Source organism: Stomoxys calcitrans, chromosome 5 (assembly GCF_963082655.1).
Source record: "Stomoxys calcitrans chromosome 5, idStoCalc2.1, whole genome shotgun sequence".
Classification (NCBI taxonomy): Eukaryota; Metazoa; Arthropoda; class Insecta; order Diptera; family Muscidae; genus Stomoxys; species Stomoxys calcitrans.
This window is the reverse complement of record NC_081556.1, coordinates 113,552,565-113,575,127: the sequence shown is the minus strand read 5'-3', so window position 1 is coordinate 113,575,127 and position 22,563 is coordinate 113,552,565.

The window sequence follows — 22,563 nt, the reverse complement described above, 5'->3', positions numbered from 1 at the left end:
TTACTCATGACCTTCAACGTAGTGTTTTGGCATCACTTCCAACAACTGCGCCGAGTATGGCGCAAATCGGTCCATGTTTTGAAATAGCTGCCTTATAAACCTATCATGGGTCTTGACTTCTTGAGCCTCTAGAGGGCGCAATTCTCATTCGATTTGCCTAAAATTTTGTACAACGGCTTCACTCATGACCTTCAACATACGTGTTTAATATGGTCTGAATCGATCAGTAGATTGATACAGCTCCCATATAAACCTATCTCTCTATTTTGCTTCTTGAGCCCCTACAAGGCGCAATTCTTATCCAAATGAACTGAAATATTACACAATGACTTTTTCAAGGTTCGGCATTCATTTATGGTCCGAATCGGACTATTACTTAGTTGGCCTAAAAAGAGATACCACGCATAGAACTCGAGCCATGGTGGAGGGTATATAAGATTCGGCCCGGCCGAACTTAGCACGCTCTTACTTGTTCGATTTTAAAAGTGCGCCAACATGTGGCGTTATACTGCTGAGTCCATACAGTTTTATTTTTTTGTTTTTTAGTTTTCTTTACAAACAAAACAAAAAAAAAACTCAGGTTGTTTTTCACCCCCCCTAAACCCTACATGTCCAGGTGCTGTGGATGTGGCATTTGAATGCTATAGTGGCCAAATATGAAAACTCAGCAGCAATGCACATGTTTGGTTCATCAATACCAAAGTCAGACACATGGGAATTTTATGACAATAGGAATTATTATTGAAAAATATAGCCAAACATAAATATTTATTTTGTCTTAAAATAGACATGCACATGGTTTTGAAGCCACAAGCCACAATTCATAGTACTAGGAGGCAACATGCAGGGTAATACACTCGAAGAAACTTTGGTAATCAAGCCACAATTCATAGTGCTAGGAGCAAACATGCAGGGTAATACACTCGAAGAAACTTTAGCTAACAACAGAAAAGAAAAGTTGTGAATGCTATAAAAAAACATGCCGACTGTTGGTAGTTTTAGTCTCAAATACCTCTCCCATTTCTTTACAATGTTGTTGGTGAAAAATTTTATTTTTTTTTTTATGCTTATATCTCTAGTACCAAAATTCCCACCATTCATTACCTGTAAGTGTATGATTCTGAATTTCCACTCTCAAATTTTAAGTGGCACATCGCACCAAAACTTGGCAATGATTATGAAATGCATTACTCTAAGCACCAGAAGGCAGTGCCAAAAACTAAACCTACCTCAGCCAAAACGTTTTGAGTGTAGAGGTAGAGCTTTAAGGGACACATTGGCAGCCATCTTTCAAGTGTGAATCTCTGTTGCAAGTGTACTGTGCACATGAGAAAAATATTGAAAAGAGGCAGCTAAAGTGAGGCTGTTGATGTTCCATGAATGGGGTAGGTGAGATAGAAAGGCTGCTGCCAAGAGTCTGGCCCTTGTGAGTAAATGTTTTTGTGAACAATGAATCCGGAATGGCATTTGTCGGTGACAATAATGACAACAAAACCTAGATTTTATGATGATGCTGATGATAATAAGGCTAGTAATGGTGCTGGTGCTGGTGATGCTGCTGCTGCTGTTGCCGTTAATGGGGTTGAGATTTAGACTGTCCTTCTTTGGTCTGGAATAATGGGGCAATAAAACTGATGATGATGACAATTTGCCACTATTAACCCACTTTTGACAGACTGAAAGAGCTCGAAACAAGTAAAAGCGTGTTGAGTTCAGCCGGGCCGAATCGTATATACCCTCCACCATAAATCGCCTTTGTCAAGTTCTTTGCCCGACATTTCTTTAAAGGTAAACAAAGGATAATGGAAAACAAAATAAATTAGGTTCAGCCGGGCCGAATCTTGGGAGCCCACCACCATTGGATTCTGCTATAAATCGAGTGATCGGTTTATATGGGCGATATATCAGGTTATAGACCGATTAGGTCCGTACTTGTGGTTAGAAGTCAAAGCAAAACACCGCTTTCAAAATTTCAGTCAAATTAGACAAAAATTTCGGCTTCCAGGGTCTTAAGAAGTCAAATCGGGAGATCAGTTCATATGGAAGCTATATCAGCTTATTGACTGATTTGAACCGTACTAGGCATAGTCGATGGAAGTCATTGCAGAGCACTACATGCAAAATTTCAGTCAAATTGGACGAAAATTACGGCTTCCAGGAGTTCAAGAAGTCTAATCGGGAGATCGGTTTATATGGGAGCTATATCTATATCTGAACCGATATGGCTCGTTTGCAATCCCCAACGACCTATATCGATATTAAGTATCAGTGCCTAATGTCAAGTGTCTAGTTTTATGCGTTCGACCTGTATCGTGATTTCGACAGATGGACGGACGGACATGGCTAGATGGACTGGATTCGAGACAATCTAGAATATATTTACTTTATTGGGTCTTAGACGAATATTTCGACCCTTATCCTATGGTGGTTGGTATACAAATCAGGTTTTTAACGATTTGGACCATACATGGTTTGGACGTTGGATACCATAGTAGATGTCTTTGTGCAAAATTTCAGACAAATCGGAAAGATGTTGCGTCATGTAGGAGTTCATGGGTGAGAGCTATCTAAGGATATGGACCGATTTAGACCATATTTGACAGGTAGGTTGAATGTCATAAAAGAATTCGTTCAACAATGCTCCCGCGGACTAAGTTAAGAATTTCGTCCTCAAGAGGCTAAACTAATACAATCCGGAAATAGGTTTATATGGGAACTACATCAGGCTATGAACCGATTGAAACCACCAGATATTAATCCGCCCCATGCCACTATGGTCATACACCTAAGCCAGTAATCAGCTTGTTGTGCGCTCTAAAAACTATAAAGGAACCTCTAAAAAGAAAATTTTAAGTTAGGAATTCCGTGCTACTTTCAAAATCCTAAATTGTTTGCAAAACCTCTCCCCTAAGTAGGTTCATGTCTGGTATTGTATCGCCACCTAAGTGCCGGTATCTGTTAGACGCAAAAGCCGAGCAATGACAAAGGAAATGCTCCAACGTCTTGTCGTCTTACCCGCCTGCCCTACACAAGCTATCACTTGCCGCACCGATTTTACATAAGTGAGCTCGTAGTCCTATGTGTCCCGTTATGATACCAATATCTATAATGACCTCCTTCTTGCTTCCTTTCAGTAATAGCCTCGTCTTCTCATGATCTGGATCCCCCCATAGGATTTTCGCCGTCCTATCGACCGTTTCGCTGTACCACAGGGTTGCATGCACATTCATCACCCACGCCCTTAACTCGGACTGCGTCAACCCGAAAGGCTTCGGGATAACCAAGTTTATTGACTGCAGTCCTCTGGCCTTCACCTCGAAATCGTCTGCCCTTTCATTTACCCTTACGCCGTTATGGCCCGGCACCCAAACGATGCGGATTTTGCCATGCTCAGAGAAGGCGTTAATCTTATTCTTACACTGCAAGAATGATTGTGACCTTACTGTCCTGGTTGTAATTGCCCTAATGGCAATTTTGCTGTCGGTAAAGATGTTCACACTCGACGTCCTCGTGTTAGCACCACATCACTTCACGCATTTCGTGATCGCCCGGATCTCCGCCTGGAGGACAGTATTATGATCAGGCAGTCTATAACAGATCTCAGTCCCTGGGTTCTCAATGTAAACTCCCAAGTCCACTCTATCATCTAGCTTTGATTCATCCGTGTAACATGATCTTCCAGATGGCAATACTAGGGTTCCGTCAATCTAAGACTGTGCCAATGGCAGCAGTGCCTCTCTGAACCTGTTGTATGGTCCTTATGTTTCACGTTTTCTTCATAGCAGTGCACCAAACTACTGAGGCGTAAGTAAGTATTGTAGTTTGGTGGACTGCTATGGAGAAAAAGTTTAATATAAGGACCATACAACAGGTTCAGAGAACACCATACATCTGTTGGAAGTCAAAACAGAACAATTCTTGCTCAAATTCAGCTCCATCGGATAATAATTGCGTCCACTAGTGACTCAAGAAGTTAAGATCCCTTATCGGTTTATATGGCAGCTATATGAACCGGTTTAAACCATTCTTGGCACAGTTATTGGAAGCCAAAACAAGACACCTCATGCAAAATTTCAGCCACATCGGATAAAAATTGTGCTGTCTAGAGGCCCAAGAAGTCAACATCCAAGATCAGCTTATGTGGCAGCTATATCGAAACATGGACCGATATGGTCTGTTTACAATCCCAACAGACCTACACTTTTAGGCGGACAGATGGACGGACGGACAGATGGACGGACGGACAGATGGACTGACGGACAGATGGACGGACTGACAGATGGACGGACGGACAGATGGACGGACGGACAGATGGACGGACGGACAGATGGACGGACGGACAGATGGACGGACGGACAGATGGACGGACGGACAGATGGACGGACGGACAGATGGACGGACGGACAGATGGACGGACGGACAGATGGACGGACGGACAGATGGACGGACGGACAGATGGACGGACGGACAGATGGACGGACGGACAGATGGATGGACGGACAGATGGACGGATATACGGACAGACGGACGGACGGACAGATGGACGGACCGACAGATGGACGGACGGACAGCCACCCAGACAGATGGACGGACAGGCGGACGGACATACGGACGGACGGACAGACGGACGCAAAGACGGACGGACATACGAACAGACGGAGTGACATTAATCAACTTAAAATGTCAAGAAGATAAAAAATTTATGTACTTTGCTGATTCTCAGATCAAAATTTCAATGTGATACCAACGGAGTGACGAAATTAATATACCCACATTTTATGGTGGAGGGCATAAACATTCATTTATTCCACTACAAATAGTAAGATATAGTGTGAAGTTAGTGGGTGACTACTCCAGGAAAACCGTTTTGCTCCATTATAATACCCCATTTAGAGGAAAGAAAGAAGTACAGAGGAAGACAACGGATGAGAAGGAGAGAAGAGAAACGGAAATGGAAAGGCGTGAGTATCAGCGAATTGAGATCTACAGAAGTCGGAAGGAAGTCTGGAAATTCTACTAAAGAATTAAACATCAAACCGATGGCTTTGGTGCCTGCACATCCTCCTGCAGAGACAAAGTAGAAATCTGGTAACTGACACAGATAGCGTGCTGAAGATTTAATTAAAAGATTTTTCACAACTGCTAGTGTCCGACGTTGGCGGCCGCTTTGGGCAATATGGGTATCAAATGAAAGGTTTTTTTAGAGTAGTAGAGTTCAAATCTGACATAAAAAGTTATTCTTTGGTGTCTGAGTGACTCCTCACCCCACAAAACCCCCAGCAGGATATATTTACCGATTGGGATATATCCATATTATCCCAAAGAATGATATGTATTTAAAAGTAGTGTAAAAAACTGATATAAAAATTTCTTCCTTGATATACGAGGTGCCCCCCACCACCCAAATAGGGGACATGTTTTATTTACTCCATAGGTCCCCTAACCATTTGTAGAAACTTTTTTGCATCTAACAATATTTGTGGCCTCCATGGATCAAATAACAATGCTCTTTTACGGCCTTAAGGCTCTAAATCGCCAGATCGGTCTATATGGGAGATATATCCAAATATATTCCGATATGGTCCATTCAATGAAATACGGGTCTGTGCAAAATTTCAACTCAATAACTCACTTTTTAACGATTGTAGCGCTACAGAAATGAGGACATCGTTAAGTTTTTTAACAAAATCTGGTAGTACATGCGGTTTTAAAGGTTTAAGATCCTCTAATGACTGATATTTCTATATGGCAGTTATATCTAAATACGATCCGTTTTAAGAAATGGGAGTCCTAATCTAACTCACTGTTCCAAATTTGAACGAAATCGGGTGGTAAATGAGGTTTTTTGGGGCTTAAGACCCTATAACGGAAGATTAGTCTATCAGGCAATTTCATCCAAATATGATCCGATGTAGACCATTTTCGGTTTACACAACCGGAGTGCTAGTCCAATTCACTGTTGTAAATTTCAGTGAAAGCGAGTAATAAATAACGCTTTAATATACTTAAGACCCTATATCGGCAGATCAATCAATATGGCAGCTATACCGAAATATAGTCCGGTCTGGACCCATATTTGGGTCGAATGTCGGGAGGCTTAATTCAAATCAATGTTCCCAATTACACCGTAATCGGTTAAAAGTGCAGCAGTTATGGGCTCAAGACCCTTAATCGGTAGATCGATCTTTATGGCAGCTATATGCAAATATGGGATGATCTGGACTATATTCGTGTCACACGACGGCTGGCGTATTAGAACCCGCTGTTTCAAATTTCAGCGAAATCGGGTAAAAAATTAGTTTTTTAGGGTCTTAATACCTTAAATCGGCAGATGGATCTATTTGGCAGCTACATCCAAATATGGTCCGATTTGGCCCGATCAAGAAGTTAATCATCATATGGAAAAATTACGGAGCAGTGTCGACTTTCAGCTCACCTTTCATTTTCTTTGTAGTTTGACTACAACAGACGGTTAGCCAGAAAGACGAACAAACTTACGGACGAACAGACATAGACATCCTAGGTTAGGTAAGGTAAGAGTGGCAGTCCCTTACAGACTCACTTACTTATCTTTAAGCCCATTGTGATAGCACAGTAGCGACAGACCAGGGACTCTGGTGGAAATCGAACCCAAGACCCCCACACCGGCAATCCGAGCACGCTACCAACTAACACATACATCTTAACACAGAAATACTAACACAGACATCCTAACACAGACATCCTAAATCGTATTAAAATTTTGCGACTTCCTCCAATTTTAAGAGACTTTGTCTCTAGACCGAAAAATGGTTTGTGCTAAATTTTAAGATAATCTAATCACAAATATGCTTTGTACACAAATTGCCATGAAAAGACAGGCTGACATATAGAAAAAAGACAAACAGACAAAAACAAGCAAAAAGGCACTAAGTTAGGCCGGGCTGAACTTTGCGTATATATGTAAACCCCCTTTCGCCACAATCTAGTGAAAAATGCATAATCTATGCCCCCATATCGAATTATAAATGCGCCTTTTGTGGGGCCAAGACTTTAAATCGAGATATCAGTCTATATGTCAGCTATATCCAAATCTGAACCGATTTGGGCCAAGTTGCAGAAAAATGTCAAAGAGCCTAACACAACTCACTGTCCCAAATTTCGGCGAACTCGGACAATAAGTGCTCCTTTTAAGGGTCCAAAACCTTAAATCAAGAGATCGGTCTATACGGCAGCTATATCCAAATCTGGACCCATCATAGCCAAATTGAAGAAGAATGCTGAAGGGCCTTACACAACTCACTGTCCCATATTTCAGCGACATCGCACAATAAATGCGTCTTTTATGGGTCCAAAACCTTAAATCGAGATATCGGTCTATATGTCAGCTATATCCAAATCTGAACCGATCTGGGCCAAGATGCAGAAAAATGTCGAAGAGCCTAATGCAACTCACTGTCCTAAATTTCGGCGAACTCGGACAATAAATACGCTTTTTATGGCCCCAAAACCATAAATCAAGAGATCGGTCTATACGGCAGATATATCCAAATCTGAACCGATCCAGGCCAAATTGAAGAAGGATGTCGAAGGGTCTAACACAACACACCGTCCCATATTTTAGCGACATTGCACAATAAATGCGCCTTTTATGGGTCCAAAACCTTAAATCAAGAGATCGGTCTATATGGCAGCTATATCCAAATCTGGACCGATCAAGGCCATATTGAAGAAGGATGTCGAAGGGCCTTACATAATTCACTGTTCCAAATTTCAGCAAAATCGGTCATGAGAGAATCCATCGTACAAAATTTCAGGCAAATCGGATAATAATTGCGACCTCTAAAGGCTCAAGAAGTCAAGATCCCAGATCGGTTTATATGGCAGCTATATCAGGTTATAAACCGATTTGAACCATACATGACACATTTGTTGGATATCATAACAAAATACTACGTGCTAAATTTCATTCCAATCGGATAAGAATTGCGCACTCTTGAGGCTCAAGAAGTCAAGACCCAAGATCGGTTATATGTCAGCTATATCAGGTTATGAACCGATTTGAACCATACTTGGCACATTTGTAGGATATCATAACAAACCACGTCGTGCAAAATTTCATGCCAATCGGATAAGAATTGCGCTCTCTAGAGGCTGAAGAGGTCAAGACCCAAGATAGGTTTATATGACAGCTATATCAAAACATGGACCGATATGGCCCATTTACAATACCAACCGACCTACACTAATAAGAAGTATTTGTGCAAAATTTCAAGCGGCTACCTTTACTCCTTCGGAAGTTAGCGTGCTTTCGCCAGACAGACGGACGGACGGACAGACGGACGGACGGACGGACAGACGGACGGTAATGTCTAGATCGACATAAAATGTCGCAACGATCAAGAATATATATACTTTATGGGGTCTCAGACGAATATTTCGAGTAGTTACAAACAGAATGACGAAATTAGTATACCCCCATCCTATGGTGGAGGGTATAAAAAAAGAATCTGATCAAAGCTTCTGCTCAATATCTCTATTTTTAAGTTCTGTGCTGAAGTTTGAAACAGTGAGTAGTTTAAGGCTTCCCGAAAACTGACCCAAAAATCGTTCAGATCGGACTATATTTAGACACAGCTGTCATATAGACCGATCTGTCTATAAAGGGTCTGAAGCCCATAAAAGCTTTATTTACTACCCGATTTCGCTGAAATTTACAACAGTGGGTTATCTCTATCCTCCCGACGTATCACGTAAATATGGATTAGATCGGTATATATTTAGATATAGCTGCCATATAGACCGATCTCTCGATAAAGGGTCTGAAGGCCATAAAAGCTTTATTTATGACTAGATTTCGCTGAAATTTAAAACGTTGGTTTATTTTAAGCCTCCCAATACCTGACGTAAATATGGTTCAGATCGGACTATATTTAGATATAGCTGTAATATAGACCGATCTCCCGATAAAGAGTCTGAAGGCCATAAAAGCTTTATTTATGACTCGATTTCGCTGAAATTTTAAACGGTAGGTAAGTTTAAGCGTCCCAATACCTGACGTAAATATGGTTCAGATCGGACTATATTTAGATATAGCTGCCATATAGACCGATCTGCCGATAAGGGGTCTGAAGCCAAAAAAGCTTTATTTATGACTCGATTTCGCTGAAATTTGAAACGGTGGGTTAGTTTAAGCCTCCCAATACCTGACGTAAATATGGTTCAGATCGGACTATATTTAGATATAGCTGCCATATAGACCGATCTGCCGATAAGGGGTCTGAAGCCAAAAAAGCTTTATTTTTTATCCGATTTCGCCGAAATTTAAAACCGTGAGTGGTTTTAGACCTACCAATATTTGACCCAAATATGGTTCAGATCGGACTATAATTACATATAGCTGCCATATAGACCGATCTCCCGATAAAGGGTCTAAAGCCCATAAAAGCTTTATTTATAGCCCAATTTTGCTGAAATTTAAAACAGTAGGTTATCCTGACATCTGATCTAAGTATGGTTCAGATCGGACTATATTTAGATATAGCTGCCATATAGACCGATCTCCCGATAATGGGTCTGATGCCGATAAAAGCTTTATTTTTTAACCGATTTCGCTGAAATTTAAAACAGTGAGCTGTTTTAAGCCTCCTAACATAGGATCCAAATATGGTTCAGATCGGACTATATTTAGATATAGCTGTCATATAGACCGATCTGCCGATAAAGGGTCTGAAGGCCATAAAAGCTTTATTTTTTAACCGATTTCGCTTAAATTTGAAACAGTGAGTAGGTTAGGACCTCCCAACATCCGACCTAAATATGGTTCAGATCGGACTATATTTAGATATAGCTGCCATTTAGACCGATCTGCCGATAAGGGGACTGAAGCCCATAAAAGCTTTATTTATTCCCAGATTTCGCTGAAATTTTAAAATGTGAGTTTTTCTGAGCCCCACGATATCCGCACTTAATATGGTTCAGATCGATTTATAATTGGATATATCTGCCAAAGAGACCAATATTTTATTCTACAAAATTGAAAAGTGACATATATGTTGGACCACTCAATGTCCGTGCCGAATTTGGGTGCTTAAGTTATCCAATTTTCACCGGATTGTGACGAAATGGGATTTACATTTATACCCGAAGTGGTGGCTATCCAAAGTTCGGAACGGCCTAACTAAATGCCTTTTTACTTGTTTTGGCTTATCTATTTTGCTACTGAGTGATATACCTAAGTAATGGTGTTTTTACAAATCTTCCCTTTAAAAATCTCCCATTGTGCCTTCACAATCGAAAGAACAATGCCGTCAACTTTGTTTGTGTTCATGGTATGCTTCGCTTACCTCTTAATGATGTTGGTTGGTTGGTTTGTTTTTCCTTTTTGTTTGGTTTTGTTTTTTTAATATTTTTCTTCTTGGTGTCGCCGGGCTGTTGTTGTAGTTTTTTGGTCCAAGCTCGATTTTTAGTATGTTTTAATTCGTTCGTGTCTGTAGGGGGTTTTCCTTTCAAGTCTCAAGTTGTTTGTTATGCACTTTTTGTGCTCCTTTTACGTTTCGGCTGAGGCGTTTTATGAGAATTGAAAAACAAATTTAAGAAAATATTAAAGCACACACAACGCATTTGATTCGGGGTTACCAGACTTGGCAAAATCCAAGCAACACTTTAAACGTAAACAGAGATTATTTCCAAGAAGGGAAATCTTTTCGAGTTTCTTTGGGTGTAAGTGTGTGTTTATCTTTATGGTCTTATATAAACATAAAATTCCTTGGTGTGAGAAGGATTATAAGAAAACAAAACAACAACAAAAAAAAAAATAATGCCGAAAGCCGCAACAGAGAAACGCACGCGAGAGCAACAACGACGAGGGCGACAATGTTGACTAGTAAATAATTCCGTTTTGCATTATTTACATATTTGCTGAGACATACAGACACCCCCTCACACCACACTAAAACACGGTCCTACACACACACACACACCCATACACACACAGTGGTTACAATGAAAACAACAATACTTTTACGCTGTACTTGCTACTATGTTAGAGTACAAGACAATAACAACACCAACAACAACCGTTATTTTTACGAGCTATGTGCAACAACAACAAAGCTATGCAAAGCTATTTGCCGTTTAGTGTAACGTTGATGCGTAGAATAAGGAAACGGATGCGGAAACAAGGACTGCGATTACGCCTGGTCTACTACTGCACGACACTGAGTGCCTACATTGCTCTAACTACTCATAGTAGCAATGAAGATGAAGATGATGATGGTATTGCACGGCATTGTTGTTTTCCTTTTTTTCGGTTAAATAGAAAATAAAATTGATTTTCTTGATTTTATTTACTTTTCGCTCGCGGTGTTTGTATAACTATTTGATTTAAATTTAATACCCGTTACAATTTTGGTTTGGTTTCTTTTTTTTTGAATTTCAATTAAATTTTGATTAATTGCGGTTGGTTTTTGCTTTGATTTTTGTCACATTTTTGTGCCTTCACTAAAAGTATACATATTTCCTTTTATTTTTTTTGGGGGGTTTTTTCTATTTTCTTTCTATGCGGTACACCAATCACTTTAATTTAAGTATTAGGGATTCTGTTAAGTGTTGTTCTTGTATTGCAATGGCTCCTTTGGCTAGCCAGCTTTGATGGCATTTGCGATTGTTGTTCTTGTTTTTGTTATTGTCCTCACTGCCGCTGGTGCTTGTGCTGCTGCCGCTATCTTGACCATAATCACTTTGTTGGTACACCACCACACACATGTTTGCAGTGATACACTCTTAGCGACTGATACACCTGTTCACGCTTCGTTTAAATGACAAACTAGTTTTTTTTCATTTTAAGGCACACAAAATCACATCAAATTGTGGCCAACAGCTGATTGCCGTTTGGAGACTTCAGCACTGCGCATGTCACACATTTCGATAACATCAAAATTCACTGAGAGCCGTGAGAAATGAGTTATTTTCGAAGAGTATGCGAATTTCGAAATCTCCAATCTCTCCATGGGCATGATGAAGCCCATCGCTAGCATCTGTTTGTATTTCAAGTTTAAGTTGAACAAACTGTTGGTATGGAATCTTTCCTCACTTTTGTTGGCGGAGTCCCCACATAAGCTCTATGGGTTATGTGTGAGTGTGTGTGACTGTGTGTTTGTGAATAAAGGCCCATTGCTAGCGTTTAAGTTCGTTTAGGCCATGGCATTTATTCCGGGAAAAAAAAAGAAAACTTTTATCTGTTGAATGACGATAAGCAGACAGCACCAGAACATAACACACACACAGAGAGAAGAGCACAGAGAGTTCCCTTAGCTTTGTTTGGGCCCCGGAAGGGCCAAACCCTCACCATGGAGGCATTAAGCAGCAGTGTTACCACAAATACTTCAATCTAATAGGCCAATATATTTTTTGAAATGAATGAGAAAAAAACTAAATTTGTTGAAACTCAAAACAAAAGTTTGGAAGCAAAGAATCACAGAAAGATTGAAAAACAAGTAAAAAGACATAAAGTTCGGCCGGGCCGAACTTTGGATACCCAGCACCGGATGCGGTATATATGAAAACCCCCTTTCGTCGCAATCCGGTGAAAATTGGATAACTTGTGCACTCAAATTCGACACGGATATAAGTCACTGTTGAATTTTTTAATATCAAATTTCAACAAAATCGGGCAATAAATAAAACTTTTATGAACTTTAGACCCTTAACCGATATATCGGTCTATATGACAGCTATATCCAAATACAGTCCGATCTTTACCATATTTAGGTCGGATGGAGGGTGGGTAAACTACTCACTATTTAAAATTTCAGCGAAATCGGATAAAAAATAAAGCTTTTATGGGCTTCAGACTCATTATCGGCAGATCGGTCAACATGACAGCTATATCTAACTATAGTCCGATCTGATTCATATTTGGGTCCTATGTTGGGTGGCCTAAAACTACTCATTGTTTAAAACTTCAGCGAAATTGGATAAAAAATAAAGCTTTTATGGGCTTCAGACCCTTTATCGGCAGATCGGTCAATATGGAAGCTATATCCAACTATAGTCCGATCTGATTCATATTTGGGTCCTATGTTGGGTGGCCTAAAGCTACTCATTGTTTAAATTGTCAGCGAAATCGGTTAAAAAATAAAGCTTTTAGGAGCTTCAGACCCTTTATCGGCAGATCGGTCTATATGGCAGCTATATCTAAATATATTCCGATCTATACCATATTTGGGTCGGATGTTGAGAAGCTTAAAACTGAGCACTATTCCAAATTTCAGCGAAATCGGATAAAAAATAAAGCATTTAAGGGCATCAGACCCTTTATCGGCAGATCGGTGTATATGGCAGCTATATATATAGTCCGATCTGAACCATATTTGGGTCAGATGTCGGGATGCTTAAAATAACTCACTGTTGCAAATTTCAGCGAAATCGGTTAATAAATAAAGCTTTTATGGGCTCCAGACCCTTTATCGGGAGATCGGTCTATATAGCAGCTATATCGAAATATGAACCGATGTAATCCATATTTAGGTCAGATGTTGGGAGGCTTAAAATAACCCTCTGTTTCAAATTTCAGCGAAATCGTATAATATACAAAGCTTTTATGGGCTTCAGACCCTTTATCGGCAGATCGGTCTATATGGCAGCTATATCTAAATAAATTTCGATCTGTACCATATTTGGGTCGGATCTTGAGAAGCTTAAAACTGACCACTATTCCAAATTTCATCGAAATCGGATAAAAAATAAAGCTTTTATGGTCATCAGACCCTTTATCGGAAGATCGGTCTATATGGCAACTATACCTAAATACACTCCGATCTGAACCATATTTGGAGCAGATTACGGGATGCTTAAAATAACCCTCTGTTTCAAATTTCAGCGAAATCGGGTAATAAACAAAGCTTTTATGGGCTTCAGACCCTTAACCGGGAGATCGGTCTATATAGCAGCTATATCTAAATATGAACCGATCTAATCCATATTTGGGTCAGATGTCGGAAGGTTTAAAATAACCCTCTGTTTCAAATTTCAGCGAAATCGGGTAATAAACAAAGCTTTTATGGGCTTCAGGCCCTTAACAGGGAGGTCGGTCTATATAAAGGGTGATTTTTTTGAGGTTAGGATTTTCATGCATTAGTATTTGACAGATCACGTGGGATGGGTCCATATTGGACTATCTTTAGATGTAGCTGCTAAAGGGTGATTTTTTTTGAGGTTAAGATTTTCATGCATTAGTATTTGACAGATCACGTGGGATTTCAGACATGTTGTCAAAGAGAAAGATGCTCAGTATGCTTTGACATTTCATCATGAATAGACTTACTAACGAGCAACGCTTGCAAATCATTGAATTTTATTACCAAAATCAGTGTTCGGTTCGAAATGTGTTCATTCACCGTAACGTTGCGTCCAACAGCATCTTTGAAAAAATACGGTCCAATGATTCCACCAGCGTACAAACCACACCAAACAGTGCATTTTTCGGGATGCATGGGCAGTTCTTGAACGGCTTCTGGTTGCTCTTCACTCCAAATGCGGCAATTTTGCTTATTTACGTAGCCATTCAACCAGAAATGAGCCTCATCGCTGAACAAAATTTGTCAAAATTTGAACACATTTCGAACCGAACACTGATTTTGGTAATAAAATTCAATGATTTGCAAGCGTTGCTCGTTAGTAAGTCTATTCATGATGAAATGTCAAAGCATACTGAGCATCTTTCTCTTTGACAACATGTCTGAAATCCCACGTGATCTGTCAAATACTAATGCATGAAAATCTTAACCTCAAAAAAAATCACCCTTTAGCAGCTACATCTAAAGATAGTCCAATATGGACCATATTTGGATCAGTTGTCGGGAAGCCTTAAACTACTCACTCTCTATATAGCAGCTATATCCAAACATGGTCCGATTTGGCCCGTTCAAAAACTTAACCAGCGTACATCAAAAGAACGTATCTGTGCCAAATTTCAGCTCAATATCTCATTTTTTGAAGGCTCTAGAGTGATTACAACAGACGAAAGGACAGACGGATAGACGGACAGACATACGGACATCGTTAAATCGTCTTAGAATTTTACGACGATCCGAAATATATATACTATGTAGAGTCGGAAATTAATATTTCGGTGTGTTGCAAACGGAATGACTAAATGAATCAAATACAAGCGTGCTTAGTTCTGCTGGGCTGAATCGTGGGAACCCACCACTATGGATTCTGCTAAAAATTTATGCAAAATAAATTAAGCTGTAGGGCATAACATTGTTTTAAGCTTATAGAAACCGTACAAGGTTGATCGAGAGATGGGTTTATATGGGAGCTATATCAGGTTATAGACTGATAGGCACAGTTGTTGAAACACAACACTGCATGCAAAATTTCAGCCAAATCGGGCAAATTGCGGCTTCCAGGGGCTCAAGAAGTTAAATCGGGAGATCGGTTTATATGGGAGCTATATCAGGTTGTGAACCGATTTGGACCGTACTTAACACAGTTGTGGGAAGTCATAACAGAACACTACAAGCAAAATTTCAGCAAAATCGGACAAAAGTTGCGGCTTCCAGGTGCTGAAGAAGTCAAATCTGGAGATCACTCTATGGCAGCTATATCAAAATCTGAACCGATCATGATCAAATAACAGAAAGATATCGAAGAGCCTAACATAACTAACTGTCGCAAATTTCGGCGAAATCGGACAATAAATGCGTCTATTATGGGCCCAAGACCTTAAATCGAAAGATCGGTCAATATGGGAGCTATATTCAAATCTGGACCGATCTAAGCCAAATTAGAGAAGGATATCGAAGATCCTAATACAACTCACTGTCCCAAATTTCGGCGAAATCGAACAATAAATGCGACTTTTATGGGCCCAAGACTCTTAATCGAGAGATCGGTCCCTATGGCAACTATATCCAAATCTGGACCGATCTGGGCCATATTGCAGAGAAATGTCGAGGGGCCTAACTAAATTCGCTATCCCAAGTTTCGTCGAAATCGCACAATAAATTCACATTTAATGAGCCCAAGACCAAAAATCGAGAGATCGGTCTATATGGCAGTTATATCCAAATCTGTGCCGATCTGGGCCAGATTCCAGAAAGATGTCAAGGAGCCTAACACAACCCACTGTCTCAAATTCGGCTACATTTGACAATAAATGCGTCTTTTATGGGCCCAAAACCATTAATCGAGAGATCGGTCTATACGGCAGCTATATCCAAATCTGGACAGATCGGGGCCAAATTGTAGAGGGATGTCAAGGGGCCTAACACAACTCACTGTCTTTAATTTCGGCTACATCGGACAATAAATGCGCATTTAATGAGCCCAAGACCATAAATCGAGAGATCGGTCTATATTGCAGCTATATCTAAATCAAGACCGATCTGGTCCAAATTGCCGAAAGATGTCAAGAGGCCTAACACAACTCACTCTCTCAAATTTCGGCTTCATCGGACAATAAATGCGTCTTTCATGGACCCAAAACCACAAATCGAGAGATCGGTCTATATGGCAGCAATATCTAAATGTATACCGATCTGGTCGAAATTATCGAAAGATGTCAAGAGGCCTAACACAACTCACTGTCTCAAATTTCGGCTTCATCGGACAATAAATGCGTCTTTCATGGACCCAAAACCACAAATCGAGAGATCGGTCTATATGGCAGCTATATCTAAATCTATACCGATCTGGTCGAAATTATCGAAAGATGTCGAAGAACCTAACACAACTAACTGTCGCAAATCTCGGCGAAATCGGACAATAAATGCGTCTTTTATGCGCCCAAGACCTTAAATCGAGAGATCGGTCTATACGGGAGCTATATTTAAATCTGTATCAATCTGGGCCAAATTGAAGATGGATGTCAAGGGGGCTAACACAACTCACTGTCATAAATCTCAGCGACATCGGACAATAAATGCGCTTTTTATGGGCCCAAAAACTTTAATCGAAAGATTGGTGTATATGGCAGCTATATTCAAATCTGAACCGATCTGGGCCAAATTGAAAAAGAATGTCAAAGAGCCTAACACATCTCACTGTCCTAAATTTTAGCAAAATCAGACAGTAATTGTGGTTATTATGCACCTAAGACCTTAAATAGGCGGATCCGTCCATATGGGGGCTATATCAAGACATAGTCCAATATAGTCCATCTTTGAACTTAACCTGCTAATGAAAAAAAAGAATCTGTGCAAAGTTTCAGCTCAATATCTCTATTGTTGAAGACTGTAGCGTGATTTCAACAGTCAGACGGACGGGCATGGCTAGATCGTCTTAGATTTTTACACTGATCAAGAATTTACATACTTTATAGGATCGGAAATGGATATTCCGATGTGTTGCAAACGGAATGACAAAATTAATATACACCCATCCTTCAGTGGTGGGTATAAAAAGATAGTGATGCGCGAATTAGACTCCAATTGTTTAAAGAAACATTAATTGAAAGATATACTCTACTGAGTTAACTTGAAGGAGAAGTTGAATAATGACCAAGAGGTAATTTTTGAATCTGTATTGTGTTGCTAGTTTGATGTTAGCCGTGAGGGAGCACATTCCAGAAACGTACAGAGAAATGCCAATCAGAGACAAGGCTTCGATAACGAATACGAATAATACTCCTGCCTTTATTCGACCTTGCAAACCGAAGTGCCAAAAAAAAGTGCTTTATGCGAATAAATAATTTTATGGAGAAACCAAAACCGACTTAACCTCCAGCAGCATATCAAAAGTTATCCCAAATAGCAAAAAACCCATATCTTGAAATACGATCATAGCGCCTCAACCCATAAACGTAAATGCAAATGCAAATTTTGCCCATGAACATTCCACCAACGAACAGGGGCAAACCTCATCACATATCAATGAGTGCAGTCCGATTCAAGTTTAAGCTCAATGATAAGGGGCCTCCTTTTCATAGCCGAGTCCGAATGGCGTGCCGCAGTGCGACACCTCTTTGGAGAGAAGTTTTACATGGCATAGTATCGCACAAATGTTGCCAGGATTGGGAGAGGAAAACCACCGCTGAAAATATTTTCTGATGGTCTCGCCAGGATTCGAATCCAGGCGTTCAGCGCCACAGGACATGCTAACCTCTGCGCTTTGGAGAAAATTATAAAAAATGTTGAGCTGTGTTAATCCCCACCTAATGCTGGCGACATTTGTGAGGTTAGGTTAGGTTGAAAAGAGGGTGAAGATATTGATCCGCACCATGCCACTATGGTCATACACCTAAGCCAGTAATCGGCTTGTTGTGCGCTCTAAACATTACGTCATCAGCCAACGTCTCGTCATCTGCCCCGCATGCCCTACCCATGCCATCACTTTCCGCAACGATTTTACATACGTAAGCTCGTAGTCCTATGTGTCCCGTTATGGTGATACCAATATCTATACTGACCTCCTTCTTGCTTTCTTTCAGTAATAGCCTCGTCTTCTCACGATCTGAATCCCCCCATAGGATTTTCGCCGTCCTATCGACCGTTTCACTGTTCCACAATGTTGCAGGCGCTTTCGTTGCCCACTCCTCCTTAACTCGGACTTCGTCGACCTGAAAAGCTTCGGGTTAATCAAGTCTATTGACGGCAGTCCTCTGGCCTTCATCGCCAAATCGTCTGCCCTTTCAATTCCCCTTACTACGTTATGGCCCAGCACCCAAACAATGTGGATTTTGCCATCCTTAGAGAAGGCGTTAATCTCCTTCTTAAACTGCAAGACAGTTTGTGACCTTACCGTCCTGGTTGTTATTGACCTTATGGCAATTTCACTGTCGGTAAAGATGTCCACGCTCGACGTCCCCGCATTAGCACCACACCACTTTAGGCATTCCGTGATCGCCCGGTTTTCCGCCTGCAGGACCGTTTTATGGGCGAAGCAGTCTAAAACAGATCTCAGTCCCTGTGTTCTCAATGTAAACCCCTGGGCCCACTCTATCCTCTAGCTTTGATCCATCCGTGTAACATAATCTACCAGATGGCAATATTAGGGATCCGTCAATCCAAAACTGTGCCGATGGCAGCAGTGCCTCGCACTCGACTTCAAAGGTCATCTCAGGTATGCGATCGGAAACTTCTTCCCTTCCTTCCAGGTTTCCCATCGTCGCCTCGATATATCGCGATGGTAAGAGCTGCTCCCATCATCAATCCATTCACCCATCGCCTTAAGTCTCACATTTGTGAGGTACTATGCCATGTAAAAACTTTCCCTCTAACAGACGTCGCCCTGCGGCACGCCTTTCGAACTCGCTATAAAAAGGAGGTACCTTATCATTGAAATTATTTCCATTTTATGTTCTAGCATGATTCCTTAAGCAAATAATTCGCCTACCAATGACATTATAAACGGCAACTCTGCATACAAAAAATCTACCAACGGAACAGCTATTCAGTCAGTCAGCCTGCCTGACACTCACTTCAATGCCAAAATGGGGATAAAAGTGCCAAATTCTTAAAGTTAAGATACTTTTGATGTTTGAAGCCCTGACTGAATGTTGCTGCCGCACAGATATGGGGGCCATTTGATGTTAACAATGATAAGTTTGGCTGTAACAACTTATTGCTCTTTTGTTGATATCAGCCAGTGAAATGTATACATTTTCATTTCATATCCTTTCGCTTAATATTTTGTTGTTTTTTTTTTCCTTATTTTTTTCTGCCATTGAAATTTATTTCATATTGCATTTCTATTGTTTCCTTATTTTTTGGTATTTTGGTTTTTTTTGGAAGTTTGTCTGTTGGAATTTAAGTTGGAATTTATTTTTTGAATAAACTCGTAAAAATGAAATGGAGTGTAAAGTGATTTCACCAAATTCTTTAAAGCTGAAAACAAAAACTGAGCAAAGATTTTCTAAATCTGTCAATTCTTGATTTTATCAAGCAAATTATATCTCATGTCATTACATTCCTATGAGGTATTTCTTTGTCTGTCTACCTTTTGCTTTTTCAGTTTTCTTTTCTGCTGGTCTATGCAAACATTTATCCTTTCGTCATCCTGTCTATGGCTTCATCTTCTATGGAGGTTAGATAACTACAATTAAACTGTCAGGCATCTGAGGAGTTGTGTTAGAGTTGGGTCACATTGTTTTCAGCACTTAAGAAATGACGTCATATCATGCCTATTGCCCAGTTGTTGTTGTAATGGAGTGTTGTGCCTTCACTCTTAATTTGTTAGCGAGGTCTGGCACAAATAACTGGATCAAGCAACTCTTCAAATGAGGGTAGACTGTTTACAAAGTGATCTGGTTATACCCTACACCACCACAGTAGTACAAGGTTTTACAACTTTGTGCATTTGTTTGGAATGCTAAGAAGAAGAAAAAGAAGAAGGGCTAGACCCACTGATAAGTATATCGATGGGCTTGGAATCACTTCCTGATTCGATTTAGCTTTATCTGCCTGTCTGTCTGTCCGCCTGTCTGTCTGTCCGTCTGTCTGTCCGTCTGTCTGTCCGTCTGTCTGTCTGTCCGTCTGTCTGTCCGTCTGTCTGTCTATCTGCCTGTCTGTCCATCTGTCTGTCCGTCTGTCTGTCCGTCCGTCTGTCTGTCCGTCTGTCTGTCTATCCGCCTTTCTGTCCGTCTGTCTGTCCCTCTGTCTGTCTATCTGCCTGTCTGTCCCTCTGTCTGTCCGTCTATCTGTCCGTCTGTCTGTCTGTCCGTCTATCTGTCCGTCTGTTTTTCTGTCTGTCCGCCTGTCTGTCCGTCTGTCTGTCTGTCCGTCTGTCTGTCCGTCTGTCTGTCCGTCTGTCTGTCCGTCTGTCTGTCCGTCTGTCTGTCCGTCTGTCTGTCCGTCTGTCTGTCCGTCTGTCTGTCTGTCCGTCTGTCTGTCCGTCTGTCTGTCTGTCCGTCTGTCTGTCCGTCTGTCTGTCCGTCTGTCTGTCCGTCTGTCTGTCCGTCTGTCTGTCCGTCTGTCTGTCTGTCCGTCCGTCTGTCTGTCTGTCCGTCTGTCTGTCTGTCCGTCTGTCTGTCCGTCTGTCTGTCCGTCTGTCCGTCTGTCTGTCCGTCTGTCTGTCCGTCTGTCTGTCCGTCTGTCCGTCTGTCTGTCCGTCTGTCTGTCCGTCTTTCTGTCCGTCTGCCCGTCCGTCCTTCCGTCTGTCTGTTGAAAGCACGCTAACTTTCGAAGGAGTAAAGCTAGCCGCTTGAAATTTTGCACAAATACTTTTTATTGGTATAGGTCGGTTGGGATTGTAAATGGTTCAAATCGGTCCATGTTTCGATATTGCTGCCATAAAAACCGATCTTGGGTCTTGACTTCTTGGGCCTCTAGAGGGCGCAATTCTTATCCGATTGGAATGAAATTTTGCACGACGTATTTCGGTATTACTTCCAACAACTGTGCTAAGTAAGGTTCAAATCGGTCAATAACCAGAGATAGCTGTCATATAAACCGATCTTGGATCTTGACTTCTTGAGCCTCTAGAGGGCGCAATTCTTATCCGTTTGGAATGAAATTTCGCACGATGTGTTTTGTTATGATATCCAGAAACTGTGCCAAGTATGGTTCAAATCGGTCCATATTTTGATATAGCTGCCATATAAACCGATCTTGGGTCTTGACTTCTTGAGCCTCTAGAGGTCGCAATTCTTATCCGATTTGACTGCAATTTAGCATGAAGTGTTTTGTTATGACTTCCAATAACTGTGTCCAGTATGGTTTAAATCGATCCATGTTTCGATATTGCTGTCATATAAACCGATCTTGGGTCTTGACTACTTGAGCCTCTAGAGGGCGCAATTCTCATTCGATTTAATTGAAATTTTGCATGAGGTGTTTTGTTATGACTTCCAATATCTGTGCTAAGTATGGTTAAAATCGGTTCTTAACCTGATATAGCTGCCACATAAACCGATCTTGGGTCTTGAATTCTTGAGCCTCTAGAGGGCGCAATTCTCATCCGATTTGACTGAAATTTTCCATGAAGTGTTATGTTATGACTTCCAATAACTGTGCTAAGTATGGTTCAAATCGGTACATAACCTGATATGGCTGCCACATAAACCGATCTGGGATCTTGACCTCTTGAGCCTCTAGGGGGCGCAATTCTCATCCGATTTGGGAGAAATTTTCTCAACATACATGTCTAATATGGTCTGTACCGGCTTCTCTCAACATACATGTCTAATATGGTCTGTACCGATCAATTGCTTGATACAGCTCCCATATAAACGGATCTCCCGATGTGTCGCAAACGGAATGATTAAATGAGTATACCCCCTATCCTATGGTTGTGGGTATAAGTGGGAGTGTAATGAACCAAAATCGGCAAATCGTTCACTATATTAGCTGAATAAATAAATGAACTTTTAAAGCCTGTATCGTGATTATTGAACTGATGTAGTAGCCGTTGAGTCCGCTTCACACTTGTTTTTATTTCACTCCTCAAAGAAAAAATAACAAAATATCCGTATCTCGGAATAGGTACTACCTATTACGACAAAAAATTTAAAGCCTTTTGCGGTAGGCTAGAAATGGACTCCAAAGACTCAACATCTGCGGTGGAGGCTTGATGTCCTCCCCTCCCATAGGTGTGGGTGCCTTGGCACCTGTAGTCAAGCGCACAACTAGTAGTCAGACT